Genomic DNA, 14940 nt, shown 5'->3' on the forward strand with positions numbered 1-14940 from the left:
ACAAGCTAAACAAAATGTGCTTTTGATTTGGTGTTTTTCTGGCCACCTTGATGAATTTAGCTCTGTTTTGGTCACCACCAACTTCTGGGAAAAGTCCTTCAAACTGAATGACTTTGACTGTGATGGTAGAATGACATGCCAGTGTCTTCAAAAACCACTAAATCAATCCAGAAAAATCACTGTTGAAAAATAAATGATGGGAATGCTATGGCTATGGTTTACTGGGCGTACTAAGTGTTGAGAAAAGATTATGGTTGGCATTTAGTTAACAGGAGAAAAAGGTTGTGATTAGGGTTTAAATGAACCTATTATACTCCACTACGTTTACCAGCTAATCCCTAAACTATGATTGCCGTTTGGTGCTGGACTGGCATCGTACAGTGGGTTGATCAGAGCTTCTGTGCTGGACACAGTTGCCTGCTGCTGCTGGAAACAAGGTGGATGAGCTGTGGGACTGAACCAAAACAGCAAAACTGTTGGCTGTGACACCAAACCAACGAGCTGAAAGGTGTTAAGATGGTCAATGGAGCCGAGGGGAAATTTCCTGGAAAATTCCCTTTGTGGGTTTGTTACTTTGAGCAACCCACTTTCACGTTACACATAATCATCTCAGCTATGGTTAAAGAGCTAATCTCAAAGATTTTCAGTTAAATGAATGTCTGTGAAGTCACTATCTATCGCTGAATGAGTTAACACAATGAGTGTCGAGCCAACATTCCCAGCTAAAATCACAGGCGGCGTCCATCACCCAGCAGTGGTCAGTCTGCCAGGGAGGGTAGGCAGAAGCAGAGAACTGTTGTCTTCTATCTCTGCTGTGTGAATGGCTATTATGGTCAAACAAACACAAAAAAGATCGTTGACTACAGACAATGACATTTTAAAAACAAGTGCAAATCCAAAGAAAAAGAAACTAATTCCACATTCAGATGAATAGCAGTCAAAACCATCAGTGAGGCCACTGTTTGGATCTCTGTTAGGATGAGGTCAAAAAACACACCTGTAATTATTGTTTAATGCCATCGGTGTGCCAGTGGAGCGCATCGATTTAGTTTTAATTGATAAAATTATGTATTTTAGTACATTTTGACTAATTCATAGTACACTGCACATTTTTGTAGCTACAGTGTAAACAAGTGCAAGTACAGCCCACAAATACAATCCAGAAATACATTTAGCTATGATTCACTACATCTTGTCAAAATAGTCACATCATCACAGATATTTTCAACAAGTATATTTTCAGCAAATATGACCTGTTATCTTAATGTTATACAGTATTTCAGAGCTGCTTGTTAGTCCTAGGTGCTGCTTTGATTTCCTGTGGTGCAATTCCATGTAGGTGCTTTTTTGATGCAGTGGGCAGATTGTATTCGTCACCTGTTTTGTGCCCACACACACTCTGTCCACTGAATAAATCAAAGGCACAGAGTTAGCTGTTCAGACGTTTTAAGTGAAACATTTACCTCAGTGACCAGGTGTAGCCGTTAAATACCATTTCACAAGGCCACGCATGCATATGGCAACATATCTTACGAACGGATTTTGTTTTAACTCTGTTCTTGATTTGGGAGTAAAAGTTTAAACTGAGGAAGTAAAGAAAATGAGTGAAATGTCTCTTTTTTGTTTCATCTCACTGTTGACAGAGGTCGGTGTGGCACCTGGGTACCTGAGTGAACATTTTCCTAATGGGTTTATGGTCATAGTCACTAGTTTCAATCTAGCTTCAGTCTTCTTCAACACAGCATGGTGTCTGGTTTGGAAATGATGGACCATAAAGCAGGGTACGCTTTAAGGCGGGGCTACTTTGTGACCGACCAATCAGAGGTGCTTCATGCCTAAACCTAACCAATCAGAGAACCAGCTCCTAATAATCACATAATGGTAATAGATGTAAATACATTTCCCCTGCAATTGCTCTGAAAATCTATACATACATGCATTGTTTTTTAATCATTTCTAATATCCACAAGTGGCATCATCATTTTATTGTATTACATGGCAATATAATGACAATGAGTTTCTGGACTTGATCTGATGTGACTCAGGTAGAAACCACGTTCACCAACAAGTTCATGTATTAATGCTTTAATCGCATTATGTTTATTCACATTATGTAACTTCATTCTAATAAAACAGCAGCACATAATGTAACTGTTATCTTTTTAACTTAACCATTAGATGATACGTCTACCCATGCAGCTACTGAGGCTAACATTATGTAGAGAATTCGATCATGGGCTGTGGGGTGGCCCAGCACTGTTGTCTGTAGTCAAAACATTCATACTCCAAATGTGCACAGTGGCGCGGAGGCTAGCATGAGCCTCTTGTCATCATAGCACATCATAGTAAGCTATACTGTGATTATAGTTCTGTGTTACTGTTAATGAGAAAACAAATACAGATTTCTGGAACAGTGTAAGAACACGACTCAACAAAATACATCGATCTAACCATCTCTGGATATTCTAATGCAGAAATGTTACATATTATAGCTTTAAATGCAACTTGCTTTTATAAAAAATGAAAAATAAAATAAATAAATAAACAATAATGACAACTATTTATATGTGCAGAAAGTATTCATTCAGATTCATGATGTTGGAATTATATAGGTCTATGTAGAGTACTGACATTTAATCAAGTTATGATGGATTTATTTGTAAAATTGCTGTTACATTTGTTTGGTTGCTAAATGTTTGCGGATTGGAAAATGCATTCATTAGTAAGTCTTTGCATTTGTGTATCATTAAAAATGCATTTAGTATTGATCCAAAAAAACAAGAAAGTGAATGGGCGCACACTTCCCCATTGTTTTACAATACGTTTCATTCATTTTCATTACGTCACTTAATATAATCACAGCGTTGGTCTTATTCATGAAACTCCTCGGGCGTACAGGAAATGCTGATTTTTACATCTCCGGTCTGTTTGGAATAGATAGTCAACAGCCAGAGTGACTGATGGACGCATATAGAAAGTCAAACTTCAAGAACATAAAATTCTCAGCACTGCCCACACGTTGACTGACAGGTGATGTTTGGGTTGCCTGCTGTGAGCCTGGACGACACCAAAGATGAAAGCATAATGAAAACAGTTCTTTGGGATTATTACTTTGAACAGTTTAACAGGACATCTCTTCAGATATGCAGTATGTTTCCAGGATGGGGGGTGGGGGGTGGGGTGGGGGGGGCTCTTTGGATTCAGGCCACACGTCCATCAGCTAAGTTGTGATGACTCATGCTGTTACACCATGCCTACGCATCTATCCCTCTGCTGCACACCAGCTTTATCTGCCTCTGTCTTTCCCTTTCCATCCCTAACTGCTGTTGTCACACACACACACACACACACACACACACACACACACACTCACACACATTAATGGACAAACTCTCCTCCCCCTTTATTCTGCGAGGCAAAAAGCTAGAACACAGTATTCTTCACTGCCACCAATCCGTGCCCTCATTTTAAACATATCTCCTGCCTAATTCGCTCAGTTATGTAACAGACAATTATACAACCAATTCAGCGTGCTCCTCAAAGACCAGCCTCACAAGGGCACTCCAAGCTCAGCGGTAAGCAGGACACTGGTGATAGGGGGAAGAGGAGGAAATGTGTAAGTAATTTTAATAAAGAGATGGAATACAGTTAAGACCCATCATGGACTAATGATAGGAAATGAATAACGGGGGAGGGAAGGAGCCGGTGTGAAATTGTCAATTAGGATTTTCTTCCTGTGGTGACTAGAGGGAATTCAATAAGCCAGAGGCAATAGTAGACCACGTCTATATGGAGATCACAGAGGCCTACCTCTCCCTCTCTGTGTGAGCTGAAGCTCTACAAACTAAAGGCAAACTGCAGATTATAAGATCAGCTTTAATAAATGCGCTGAAGTGGTCATGGAGGAGGTATTTTTATTATCCAGTTACTGCCGAACACCTCTGCAGTTTGACTGATGACAGATTATTGGGGGAGAGGGGAGGGAGGGGTGAGGGGGGGTGTACTTGTAGATCACATCTAAACGGACTCTAATGGCACTCTCTCATCACATTTCCCAGCATGTTGTGTAAAGTCGAACAACACTTCCCACACTGTCAACAGTTCTCTTACTGTCAATTTTAGAAATATGTTAATTTTATAAATCTTAAGCAGACCATTCCAGTTATCACACGGATCCGTGTGGCTTCCTGACCCACCCCCCCAAAAAAATTGAGAAAATTGAGATTGATGCCGATGTGGGAAAGTATAAAAATAATAAAATTATCATATTTCTATGTATGATGTACTGGGAAGGAGCATTGATTTCTTTAGGCTATATTTTATATTATGGTTATGGCAAGACAATGTGAAAATGTGTAAAAGGGGCAGCTGGATGTGATGAACCCAGACAAGAATCACCTGAATCCATGTGCGTAGGAAGCATTAAAGCAGATCATTTCTAATAGAGCTGATGTTGTTTCCTGTATTCTGGTGCCTTCTAAGTATGAGTAGTATGAGTTAATGATAACCATTCGTCGTTTATTTAAGCTGGTGCTGTCTGTCGGGACAGGGGCTTTGTAACTAAATATGAACATCAAGTTAAATACTAAGACTTGGTTTATAGTAATTTATAAGTAATTGATTTCCTGAACATTTTATGGTGAGTGTGACCCACCTCAGCTAAACGTTATCTGGCCATCAATAACGTGCTGTGTGCATTAGTGACGGGTCAGTCGGGGTTTTTAACACCTGCGGCCACCTGTTTTGCGAGAGCCAAGCCACACCCACCGCCAAACCCACAGAAATATGCGTTAATCAAGCGGACCGCCAACTTTATTCATTACAGAGGCACAATTGACAGGACTGAGACGAGGACCGAATGTGCGGCCGCCCTCAGCTTTACAGAGCTCCACGGTGAGTGCCGTCTCGCTCTGTAGCCGTCCGGCTCACAGCTTTACAGGTTTAGTTCAGTCTCACAGCTCTCATGGCATCGTGGCTAGCGAGTTAACAGTTAGCTTGCCAGCTTCAAGTATGTCACCCTGACAGTAGTCAACTATTTCTAGCTAATGACTCAAGGGTCACTTTGCCATGACCAAAGTATGGAGCTGCGATCACATGATAACAGGTCATATGTTCACATGTTATGACATTAGAAGCTTGAGTTCAAAAATATTGGTACTGGCATTGACCTTCAGACATTCGGATCAAATGAATAAACATCCAATTCCATATCATTTATGGCTGCTTGGCTGCTCCCTTGAAAAGCAACACAACCAGTCCAGAAACGCTGTTTATTCTTCCTCATCCTGAAATAAACTGAGATCCTCTACTGTTTTCATACTGGTGGCCACGAGCTTCCCACTGCTCACCCACAACAGAGCCTAACATTCCTGGGAACATGTGATTTTCCCCTCTGCTTCCTCTCCCTGCCCCCCACCTCCCCGACCTCCATGACCACCCAGACACGTGACCACAGTGCTGTTACTCCCTGGAAAATAGCCTGACTAGGCAGCTAGGAGGCCTGCAACTGCAGATAGAGATAACACAGGGACTACTAATGCTGCTAATGCATGTACTACAGGCAAAACCACTGCCGCTGGTAGGACCACTACTATTGCCAATAATACTGCTACCATTACCACCTCAGCTGCAACTATTCTTACTAATACTATGACTATGACTCCCACTTGCTATAATTACTATTTTACCATCACTGTTGCTACAATTACTGCTGCTTTTTAATTCTATGGGATTTTTCACATTTCACATCAATAGTTCATTTACTCAGGTCTAGATTTGTGTTCTGAACTAGTGGATATTTCAAAAGAATGCTGACCTCTCTGTGAGAGAAACATTGCTATGATATTCCAATATACCCGGCCAAACTATACTAGCAGAATGCCAAATACTGCTTCACACTTCGCAAAGACAGTGTGCTGCCTTCAGACAACTGAGCTAATATTGAGCATGTGCGACAACATGCTCAGGAAGCATGATATGTTAATTTGTTGTCATTCTTGGTTCATTCTCCCGCTAGCTGCTACTTCTTGAAAGAGTTTGCAAAGCACTGGCTATGAGCTCAGGATTGTGGAGTTCACCCGGTAGTTTGATCGAATCAAGGTCGGATCACGTTCCCGCCACAAACAAACGGCTCCAGCTTCCTCTGGGACCAGGTCCGATCTAACTGAAAGGCACAGGTGTGCACAAACACTGTTATTTCTACTGCTACTATGCTACTTCTCCAACCACTGTAGCTACAGCAGTTGCATGTAATACAACTGCTACTACTACATTGCAGCTGCCACTGCTGCTAATGATACGTCAGCTATGACTACTGACGCAACTGAACTAAATTGCTGCTGTCACCATGCCACTTTAGTTGCAAAAAAAAGGAAACAAAACACAATAACATGCGGAGGCCATCGGTCCAGATGGATGTAAGAATTGCTGGATGGGATGGGGCAGTGTGCATCTCTTCTAGCCAAAATGAAACAGCTGTGGTGCGCCACACTCCAATCATGTACTGGCCACCATATCCAACAAGGTCAGCAGGCCAGCTGTTAAAACGTAGTCACACATCTGCTTCTTTGAGAAAAAAAACCATATATAAGCCCACTTGTGGAATATCACCGAATTAGAAGAAGTGAAGACACAAGAATTGTGTAGATTTTCTGCCATTGCGGAAAAGCCTCAAGCCAAGGTCAAATGGGTTCTGTGAAACATGACAACACATACTTTTATGCTGCATTCACACAGATTCAGGCAGACAGCACAGGAAAAGCAGTGCAACGGAATAGCAGGATGGCAAAACACGCACAATGCTAAAGTTATATAAATACAGCAAAACATATTAGGTAAGATTATTATGTGCATTACATTGTCATAATAAAGCAGCATACAGTAGGGTATGCATTATTGCAAGTTTTCTCCTTGTATGAGAGAGATTCATAAAATTCAAATTGTAAATCGATCAGGATGGCAAAAAGCTAAAATCTTTTACGTTTGGACAGCAGTGCCATCTATTGCTCACTTAATCTCTGTCAGCTTCATCTAATTTTTCCGTCCTACTCTCGTCCCCTTAAATTGATGTTTGCCGTCTTCTGTCTGCCTGAAACCACGTGAAGGCAACATTATATTTTTTTATAGTGTGTTTGGTCTTAAGGTGGTTGTAGCTGCCAGTTTATGTCTTGGTGGCTCCAAACGGCATCCATACTAAGAGGCTTGCTAAATGTTAACATTAAAATCCCAGCAAGGTGGTTTGTGGTCTCAAAAGAACACTAAAAGTGGCTAAAAGCAGATTTAGGATGCAATTTTTGGTCATTGTTTTTAAACGATTGGTTCTTGATTTCAGACACTGGTAAACCAAATGCTGGTTTCTCATCTTTAACCATCGGCCATCAATGTCTAGGGCTGGCATGTCACCAACTAATTGAAATGAACTTGTAATATTGCACTAACCTTGTAAAAGGGTCTAAAAGACTGTTTGAGAGTGTTTGAAGCATTTATTAAGGTTGGGACACTTTGAACAAATGTGCATCTGCATCTTTAAAAATGTGTTTTTCATACAGTGGGTGCAGTTCACCCTTAGTTTAGTCAACTGTGTAAAACACGATTCAATGAAAGCCTCAGCTTACCTTGAGCGGCTGTCAGCCCACCTTAAGGAATCTCATCTGTCTGACTGTCAGCAGAGGATCCTATGATGGAATAAACAACTAGCCCACATCTACTCCACAGAAGGGTAAACACTTAATCCGTGTAAATATTGGCCATATTTCAGCTCAAACATGGTCTAAAATGCTGAAACATATCATCTATGGCTGTGGTTTAGAGGACTGGTTTTTCTGGTTGAACCAGAGCTTGACCTTCACCAGCTGCACAGCAAGGGGAAGCACCAGCTCTGGATGTATACGATGGTCATGGTCAGGATCGTCCAAATGGGAAAAAAACATATCAACAAGAAGGACACCAAAGTAGACCTTTTATAAGTAGAGTTTATAAAGGATCAACCCAACCAAGGACAGTGTGCGTGACATTCAAACTCCCCTTCCCATTAAGCCGGTAATTTATATGAATGAGATCCTAAAAAAGTGGTTTTGCCCTTCGCCTCCCTCTGTCTCAATCAATGGCAGCAGGAGGAGTTTTGATTTATGTTTCCCAGGATGTGTGCTCCAGGAACAGCCCCAGCTGTTCCGTTGACATGGCTGAGGCCAGAGGAGAGATGAGTAATGACATTAACCAATGAATGAAAGGATGAAGATGGAGAGATCAGTCACGTGAGGGGGACAAGGAGCAGGGATACAGTTGCTTGCCGATGTTCCCACACGGCAGAGCCATATCTTAGCCTATACAAAAGCCCTGCTCCGATGTCATACTCTCAGCATAATTAAATGAGATACAAAGACGCAGCGGAGGAGTGAGCCTCAAAGCCTGCCGACTGCATTTGTGTGATGCTGCTCTATAGCGTCGGTTCATGTTTCTGTGATATGAACATGCTCAGTTACATGTCTGCAGGGGCAGCTCAGCAGAGACCCATACTGGCTAGTGCCAATACTGATGGTTACACTGGTGCTTAAGCTGCCATAATCTGAGGTTTTGCTAATATTAAAAATCAAATGAACTAGATAGATAGATTTATGTATATATTTCTGTTTCCTTTTATTATTATCACTTTTCAGTCACAGCTTGGTTAGGTTTAGGCACCAAAACTGCTTGGTTGCCGGTGTACATTAAAAAAAAACATACACCTGGGTGTAAATAGCCACATTGTCCATTCACACTGCAGTGCAAATGGCAAAAACACTCTTTAATTATGCATATCAATATGGATTATATATAGTCTGTAAATTGCTGTAGATGTGTAAACAACCCAGTCTCACAGAAGTTCATAAAATAGTCAGGAAATGTAATCTATGAGTTCCTGAGCACAAATTTCACTTACGTATAAATAATGTATTTCTATGGATGATCTTTTCGTGTCTCCATCACGTCAGTAGGACTTCTGTAGGACCTGGGAGTAAAAACATTATATACATAGCACAGCTTCTGTACTCCCAGGTCCTACAAGAAGTCCTACGACAGGAAAACATTCAACCACGAGATTTTATCTTTGTTTTCCTGTCTTTATTTAATTAGTCTGCGGCAGTCCAGAGGATCCGCTGTTGGTTCTTGATAAGCCAACAATGCAACCGCTTAATGCTACGACCATTCATTTTAATTAATTTCTCCTTCCATCCTGGTAAATCATGTTTTTTGACAGTTTTTAATAGTGAAAGCAGCTTGACCGTTTCCACCGAGGCGAAGACGCCCTGCTTTTCCACACTTGCTGATTTCCTGATAAACACTTCTCAACAGAAAAACCACGACAGCGTCCTTGATAGCTCAACAATACAGCGGACTACCATTAAGGCCATTAGTTTGAATTATTTCCTCTTTAATTCTAAAAGCACTCATGTTTTGTTGTCCGTGTTTCATAGCAGAGCTATTGTAACTAACTCGCTCTAGTCCAGCCAGCAAAATCAACCGCTCGCCAGCTACAGCAGCTAACCCTTCTTTGAACACTGGCCAGACAACAGCCAAAAGTTTCATTGGACAAAATGTAAATACCTTTAATAAGCTACAGTTGATCTAATCTGCCTCCAGCAACATTAGTCATCTTAACCGGTAAAAGTACTGGCTAAAAGTGAGAGGCCTTCATATGCCACCTATAAAACACAATCCAAAGCCTGACAGTTTCTGCTCAGGGACATAGTTTTGTGAAGAATCAGTATGGGTGGGTGTGGGTCACCTTCAGTTTAGTCATGTGTGTGAAACACGATGCAATGAAAGCCTCTACTTACCTTGAGGGGCTGTCAGCCTACCTTAAAGAGTTTCATCTGTCTGACTTTGAGCAGAGAATCCCATGATGGTATAAACAACAAGCCCACACCGTCTTCACAGAAGGGTAAACACTTAATCCTGAAGTCTGCATATGTTCCCTGAATGTTTTCTAAACTGATCTTTGCTAAAAGAGTGAGGGATAAAAGGTTTTCAGAACTTCACTTGGACCTGCCTGAGTCAGAAATGTTCCTACACACAGAGGCTTTTGATGTCCTATTTTCTGTTTCAAGGCACTCAACAATACACATGAATATTACATCAATATACCAATTTATATACATAATGTATATACACAATTTTGGATATCAGCTTTAAAACTGGCCTGACAACTGCCAATTTAATTATCTGATCGGATATGAAGACATAATTACAACACGCAAGAGTCGCCATTACTCCATTATATCCTCACATAGCCAATAGTTGTTTAATGCTGCATTTATGGTCTGAATATTGTGCAAGGTTTTTGTTTACATGTTTAGAAAGAATTATAATAAATACATTTTAAAAAACATGATCTTTCCCCAAACATAACTGCAGAAACGTTGAAGAATGCTGTAGTCACTAGGGCTGGATAGTGTGTTTCAAGGTCGCCTATTGTAACAGAAAATAAATGAAATACATTGTCAAAGAACATTTTACAAATACATTCACAATCAACATGTTTGCAACTTGTCAGGAACGCTAATTAACAACATCTCCTCAATCTGTGAATAGAAAACATAATTTGTTCGGCATTATATTTCCCTCAAAACATATTTGCTATTGCAAATTAGTTGCACATAAACAGATATTCTAGGAGACAGGGCTGTCTCGAGGCACTACGTTTGAAAAAGCAAACATTAAACAGAATTGAATTCTGCTATACTCTAAATGTCAAAATGTCAGGTTTGACACAGAAACAAACCTTTGATCCCCCTGCAGTATACTTAAGTGCGTGACAAAATGTTTGCACATGCAGCCTCCTCACCAGCCCTCGGTGCGCTCTCGCCCATTAAGTGGTTAATGGTGTCATGTAATGAGCGTTCTCTCACAGTGCTGCTCACAAGCTCCTCTGTCTAGACGTCATCAAAAGAGATCAGTGTGTGTTCTGGTGTTTGCGTACAGCGCTGCATTCTCGACGCTAACTCGACAGACTTGTGTGGAGACCAAAATTGATTTGGCTTGGTGTAATCTCTCCCTCTGAAACACAGAAAAATACAAATTCTTTCTTAGGTGGATTAGCAGCTTTTTCAGCTAGAGTACCGTACCTCGCCTATAAAGGCACTATGAAACTAAATGCCATTAATTACCAGATTGATAATGGCAAAATAATGGATAAAATAGTGGATGCAATATATTATATTATTCTATTTTCAAATAACTATCTGTACAATTTAGGGGGGGAAAACACTCCAATTTGAGAGCATGAAAGCCTTGACTGACAACTTCCTGCCCTTGTAAAGAGGCGGTCGGGGTGGACGGATGGGTCAAACATAGGAATTTCACCCAGGAGACAACTGTTTGCGTTCTGGGGAAACCGAAAGTCAACATTGAGATATTTTAAGTTACATCTCGCCTATCGCCCAATGTCAGCTGGGATTGGCTCTAGCACCCCCGGGACCCTTTAGGCTAAGTGATATAGATAATGGATGGATGGTGGATGGATGGAAGTCACATCTTATATATAACTTAAGTCTTCCAGCACCTCCATCTGTTCCCTATATAGCATTGAAGACCATATTCTTTTCATAGCCTAAACCTAACCAAACGGTGACAGTTTCATAATAGTAAGTTATGTACCTAATGTAACTCAAGTTTATTTGCTTGCTTGTAGAGGACACTGAAAAGGCTAATATATGTTCTTTTGGGAGTCATAGGAAATCGAGCCATTCTGTTCTGCTTTGGTATGAGGACATGTTGTAAAAGTGAAGACGCCATCTTGCTAAGTCAGCTCCATGAACTGGGTACTTCACCTGTTCTTCATCTTGTTCACCTCAATAAGAGTACTCAACACATGATTCACTTATTACAAAAACACCACAAAACAACAATTAATTATAATGAATAAACCACAAAACATGTGGGCCAAGTTTGGATAGTGGATGAGAAAATCTAGAGGCAGATTGACTGTGAGAAGAGAGATGAGTTTCCCTTGTGCTGTAGGTCATTAATATTTAGAAGTTTAAAAAAAAAATCTATCACTGGTGCTTCCAGAGAGAGACCAGAAAACACTTTTCTTCATTCATTTAATTACTCTCCAACTAATGGTGCAGTCTGAATGAAGCCATTACAGACATTCACATAAGATACATGTGCCTGAATGACGAAACCCTTCACTTTCACTGTGATGAATGATGCCAGCGATGTTACGTAGTCCATGTCTGTAAAGAGCTTTATTGCTATAGGGAGTCAGTTGTCCAGCTAAAACCTACACAGATATCTAATGAGACAGAAAAGGTGGAAACCCGTGTGGGCGTTTCATTTTACTGTAAAAGAACCATGATTTTTTTTCATGTTCATTTCAGTTTAGCTGGAAATTCAAGGATGTTATCATGTTATTTGACCATATGATTCTTTTTATTTATCCATTTGGAGATTAACTCCTGAAGTTCCACCTTAAAGAAGGATATTTTATGGTACAAATTAAAGGGTACACATAGTGTCATTTGGTTCAGTTTTACAGGAGTTTAACTGAACTGCATATTATAATCCCTTAATTTCTCACTAACTAAACCAAAATACCTGAATACTGTTGGAAAGATCTCTTTAAATACAGTTCAGTTTCACCTGAAGCATTTTAACATTCACAGGACCCTTATATCGTAGTTCATTTGTTAACAAAGGGCTTTTGAAATTAAAATGTTTAGAGGTTTTTTTTTTCTCACCTTTTCAAATTAAGGGATCTCAGTAATTACATCAATGTCAGCTACATCAGAGGCGGATGATTTAACTGAATGATTGTATCTGATATCAGCCCATTCCATTAGCAAACCTGCTGGATATGTTTCTCTAAATGCAGAGAGAAGAGGAGAAGAGACAGTGTGCACAAGAGAGAGAGAGAGACTTCATCACCATGGTGTAAGACATTGTAATCTGCCCATCCCCCTTCACAGCTCTACTCCACTCTGCTCTGGGCTCGCACACTCACACGGAAAGGCAGTCCTCAGCACTAAACTGCTTCAGCATGGTGTTCAACCTCCCCACTTTATTACTAAAGCTTTCGTAAGACAGGCCTACATTTTTCACACTGAAAGAGTGGGACGGACTCCAACCACGCTCAGCAAATGTGATGGATTTGACAGCGTGATCAGACAGATCTATGACCCTGCTCTTTCACTCAACTCACTTTTAGGCAAAGAAATATTTCAGTCTTTTGGGAAAGGTTGCTTATTTGCTTTATTTTCTATATAGGGGTGAGACGTCTGTGCCTTAAAGGGATAGTTCTTCCCTGCAGTCAGTGTATATCCTGCAGTAGATGGTGGGAAAAAGCATTTCATGACACGTCAACACTATGGTGAAGGTTTGGTTAGGTTTAGACACAAATATCATAGATGAAATACCATCGTGTGGGTTCAAATAAGCACTTTGTTAAGGTTAGAAACACATCTTGATTTAGATTAAAGGTCACTTGACCTTCAGTAGACCTCCATGGTTACAATAATAACCATTTGGTTAAAGTCATGGTTAAAAGAATTAAACCAATGTTCACTGTGAGTAGAAAACAGGAAACAAACTGAGGACCATCATTGCCCTCATCCCTGCGTGGACTTGGTGGCTTGCTCGCTAAACAAATCATATCCTGACTGCAGCGCCATTCTACGGGATACAACATGTAAGAAAAAAATACAGTGGGTAGGCCTAATGTAAAAAAAAATTATTAAATAAATAATACAATAGACATATTTTTACTTTGGACAAAGCCATGCTAGCTGTTTTCTCTTGTGTCCATTCTTTATCCTAAGCTAAGCTAAATGCATCCTGACTCCCATAGACACAAAAATAATACTGAACTCTTGGAAAGAAAACAAATAAGTAAGTGTATAAAATGTTGAAGCATGTCTTAAAAAAATGCACAACAGAGCACAGCGTATCCATGCTGAAGCATCAATGTACGTGACCACCGGACATGTACCGTCTGCAAGAGTACATGTTTCTATAAAGTGAAGTGAGCCTCGTCGCAGGCTGACCTGCCTCCCTGCCTGCTGCTTCTGTTAGGTCTCTAATAGGAGGAAATGGCTTGTGGTGCAGAGAGGATCCAGCCCTTCTGTGGGAGTTTAATTCAATCACAGCTCCGGTCAAAAATGAATTAAAACTCTCATTAAAAACCCCCCTCCTATGTTCCAAAGACTAAGCTGGCTGCTAAGGCTCACAAGTAGAGATTTGGGTGTTACATGGAAGCATCCATCAGCTTTTTGCAGTTATCTGTCTGTGAGTCAGCCATCAGTCACTAACTCCATCATTTTGTTATTTTAATTTGCAGTGCTTGTGCTCACCCACACAGTGAGCCCAATGAACCCAGTTGCAGATGATCCAAACAACAGTGGGCTATGCGGACGCCTTGTTGCTAAATCCAAACGAGTCACAGTTTGACAAAATTGAGACCGCAGCGTTCCCTGCTTGGACTTCATATCTCACTGAGCACAATGAGGATAATATACTGTGATCCACATTGCAGGATCATTGACCTTTCCTTCATACACTGTAACTTACCACTTTGGACTGTGGCCATTTTTATTACATGGAGCAGAGCAGCAGAAAGTGTTGTTTTTGTCAGGGAGAGAAAGAGGAACCTGTGTGCTGTAACCCCAGAGGAAAACATCTCTGTGCCTCCGACCGCTAAAGTATTTCTGCTGCAGGATCAATTCAGCCTCGCTTTGTTGCTCCTGAGCAGCAGCTTACATTATCACTGGAATCACACTGATACATTGTTACATCTATTGTCAGGACAAAATGGCTCTGACAGCAGCATTTAGGCTTATTCTATTCCTGGACTAACAATGAATTCTAGACAGGGCCGGACCTGGCACATTCAGTACCCTAGGCAAGTTTACCAGAGGTGGTACCCCCACTACAGACCGGCCATGGAGCTTGGGCTGATTTTATTGT

Source organism: Pempheris klunzingeri, chromosome 16, assembly GCF_042242105.1.
Source record: "Pempheris klunzingeri isolate RE-2024b chromosome 16, fPemKlu1.hap1, whole genome shotgun sequence".
In the NCBI taxonomy this organism is placed as follows: Eukaryota; Metazoa; Chordata; class Actinopteri; order Acropomatiformes; family Pempheridae; genus Pempheris; species Pempheris klunzingeri.